We start from the raw sequence: 4,109 nt of genomic DNA, 5'->3' as shown, positions 1-4,109 counted from the left end.
TTGAATGTAAGAGAAATGCACTCTGAAGTTGATTTTGTTGCTAATTTGTATTGCAGTGTGGAGAAAGCAATGGTTCCATCAGAACCAACATTCTCTCTATTGCCACTGCAGCTGTTTTTCTGTAAACGTATTCTCTTTCCTGATCGCAGGTTCCTTTTGTGTGGCTGTCCTCTTAACCCATTACTGTTGGCTACTGTGGGATACTGGTAGCCTTCTCCTCCCAGCTGATGGCTAAGCAGCACTCCACCATTGTTCCAGGTTCCCGAGTTGCTTCACAATAGGTTCCAGACTGAGGTTAATTAACAACTCTGGTAACAACTTCTGGAGCTCAGGGGGTTCAAAACACAGCCCCTCCGAGACATTATTTCTTAAAGGATGAGGAATAATAACCCAACTTCCAAGCACCATCTCACAGGCCACTTTTCAGTAAAGGAAGCTCAACAGAGAAAATCGTGAGCCATCATAAAATGCTATTCCAGGTATAGCTACTTAGAATAGCCCAGGCGCTTGGTAACCTAAAGGACAAGTTAATAGTAATTCCACCTCATTTAGTCGTGTTTAAGGTCCTTAAGAGTTATGCTTAATAGACCATAAAAAATTGTACCTTGAGACGCTACTTAAATGCAGTTTTTCCAGAAAGTCAATTAAAAAAAATAACCATTATGAGTGTTACCTAAGCTACATATAGGCTTTTGTGTAATTAAAATTTTAGATGACTCAAAAGTCCAAACAAAATGAATTATTTGTTTGATCTAGAGTTTATATTTTTGTGATTTGCATAATAAATATTTTAGTCAAATTAAATGAAAATATCGCTATATCATATACATAGGCTAACATATATTTTGAATCAGATATATTTAGCTTCTATAATAACTAGCTGTAGGATATAATTTTGACAGAAATTATCTATTCATGTCATGGGACCAAAGCTGAGGGGTAGTTAGAAATAAAATGCAATGATGTCAATGTTCCTAAGTTAGGAATTCAGAGTCATTGGATTAAATGTGTCAGAATTCAGGCTTTCACATAATGGGGGATAGATATATAGTTCATGTCCGTTGCATTCCTAGGCATTACATTTTAAGTCCTGTATACCTGTTATGCTATTTAATTAGCAAAACAAAGCAACTTCAAGAATTACTATAACTTTATAAAAAGATGAGAGAATTGAAAGTAGTAATCATGTGAAAAGTACTGTACATAAATAGGAAGGAAAGAAGAAAGTGGTTTAAAGTGTATAGATAATGCCACACTATTTTTCGGAATTGTGTTGAACAATGTTAAAGAGAACAGATTGGGCATTCATCATTTAAGTCAATAGATGCCAAAAGTTTGCCATAGGTAATTGGGCTTTTTGCTAAGAAACGGTCTTTAATGCCAATGCCTGCTTATAGCAAATATTTTACTGTCTTTCCCCCAGTTGTAACATGATTTGCCTTTGGTTGTCTCTGAGACCCTAATCAGATCAACAAATCTATGAGCCCATTATCTTATGAATTAGCAAGTATTCAAAAGTTACCACAACTTTGAAATGATCTCTTTCATGACATGTGGACATAGCTTTAATTATGTTACATGGAACACAAATACATGTATAACCTTTCTTTGAGGACATATTCAAATTCATTTATTGCTTGAAAAATATAACCATAATCACAGGCATGTTATCAATAGTATTGAATGTCTATGGTCGAGGGAAATTGAGGTTGTTTCCAGGTTCTGGCTATGACAAACAATGCTGCTATGAACATAGTTGAGCACATGACTTTGAGATATGACTGAGCATCCTTTGGGTATATACCCAAAAGTGGCATTGCTGAAAATTTACAGACAAATGGATGGATATAGAAAACATCATATTGAATGAGGTAACCCAGAATGAGAAAGACAAATATAGTCTGTAATCACTCATAAGTGGCTTTTAGACATAAAGCAAAGAAAGCCAGCCTACAATTCACAAGCCCAGAGAACCTGGACAACAACCCAGAATGAGAAAGACAAATATAGTCTGTAATCACTCATAAGTGGCTTTTAGACATAAAGCAAAGAAAGCCAGCCTACAATTCACAAGCCCAGAGAACCTGGACAACAATGAGGATCCTAAGAGAGACATACATAGATCTAATCTACATGGGAAGTAGAAAAAGACAAGATCTCCTGAGTAAATTTGAAGAATGGGGACCATGGGAGAGGGTTGAAGGAGAGGGAATAAAAAGGAGGGGAGCAGAGAAAAATGTAAAGTTCAATAAAATTAATTTAAAAAATGAGTACAAAGTGAGCATGTACATGTAAGTCATGTGAGAAAGGCCATAAGAACAAGACTCAGAGCAAGGACACATGACAAAGGAATGCTCTGCCTTCCTTGGGCTGAGGGAACCCACAATGAACACCAGTCAGGACAGGAATGCCCCTGATAGGTTTTTGATTACCAGATTGGTGTAATATGCTATCAGGTAACACTTAGTGACAGAAAACAGCAATATTTGGAACTGTAGTGCTAAGATATTTCCTGGGACCCTGGTCAGGCCTTCTTAGTGGATGGTTGGTGGCAGCCATTCCAGAAATAAATGCTAAGTTGACAGAGCTGGTTGGTCTAGGAAGAAAGGGAAAAAAGAAGGCTACGCTAAAATAAGGAACCCCATGCTAGGGCAGGAATATGAACTGACATCCACATTTCTGTTTGTAAAACCACCAAAATAGTGCAAAGGAGAATACAGGCAAGATCAAAAAGGATGATAGTCCAGGCATGGTCAGGTGCTCACGCCTGAAATCTCAGCACTTGGGAATGGAGGCAAGAAGAATGTGAGTTTGAGGGTAGCCTACATATAGGAGATGCTGTCTCGAAAGCAAAACAAGATAAAGTGAAAACAAGAGAAGCAAGAGAAAGGGCAGTCGTGAATGGAAAGGGCAGTCGTGAATGGAAAGGGCAGTCGTGAATGGGCTCTCAGAGCTTAGAGTGAAAACAAATCCCAGGAAGGAGTAAGCTAGCCTGCTGGTTTAGACATGTGCTGTGCGTTTGTGGAGAAAGGTTGCAGGTATGAACTGGGATTTGTGAATACTCTGCATCCAGGCTTGAAATTAGAGGAAGATAGAAAATCAAACTATATAAACAAGCTGAGACCAAAGACAGAAAGATTATGTTCGTAAGAAAGAAAATGAGGGGCCAAGAGGTGGTTTAGCACTTAAAATGATTGCTAGACAAGTGTGAGGACTAGAAGTGTGATGCGGGCAAATGCCCTGTGGGTGTGGTGACCAACCTGTAATTCCAGTTTTTGGAAGGATGAGATAGAGTCTCCCAAAGCACTGGCTAGCAAGACTATATGTTTCATATCTGTAAGCTCTGGGATTCATTGGAAGACGCTACCACAGTGAATAAGGTCAAAAAGCAAGTAAGGATGATTTCTAATACCTCAGTCTTTGGGGTTCACATGCACACACACACACACACACACACACACACACTCCCACAATTTGTGCATGCATATTTATACACAAAATACACATATGCACAGCACACAAACATGGAAAAAAAGACTGGAAATTTTTTTCTTTTAAAAAAGACCAAACAGAGCAATTACAGAAAAGATGTTACAAGGGACTTTTGTGTATATACTAAAAGCTAGAAAAAGAAGACATTTCAGGAAAATGAAGTAATCACTGTCAAGTTGTATAGAGAAACTCATGATATAAACCATGTCTCTAAACATTCTAACCTTTACACATTAAAAGGAATCTTTTTTTAAAAAAAAATCTTCATGATTCAGTCTTGGTATGCCTGATGTAATCTTCCTCATTGCTTTAGAATCTAATGTTATGTATTGATAGAATTTCACTTGGCTCTATTTATATCAAAAGTATCACTTTATTTCACTCTGTCTACAAGTTATTATCTGTATCTCTGATTCCCAACTTTCCTAATGTTGTGACCTTTTATTACAGTTCCTTATGCTATGGTGATCTCAGCCAAAACACTATTATTGTTACTACTTCATAACTGTGATTTTGCTATTATCATCATAATGTAAATACCTGTTATTTCCTATGGTCTTAGGTGACCCCTATGTTTAACCCCCAAAGGGGTCACAACCTACAGGTTGAGAACTATT

This window comes from Arvicola amphibius, chromosome 11, assembly GCF_903992535.2.
Source record: "Arvicola amphibius chromosome 11, mArvAmp1.2, whole genome shotgun sequence".
NCBI classification, from domain to species: domain Eukaryota; kingdom Metazoa; phylum Chordata; class Mammalia; order Rodentia; family Cricetidae; genus Arvicola; species Arvicola amphibius.
Note: the sequence above shows the minus strand (reverse complement) of the source record.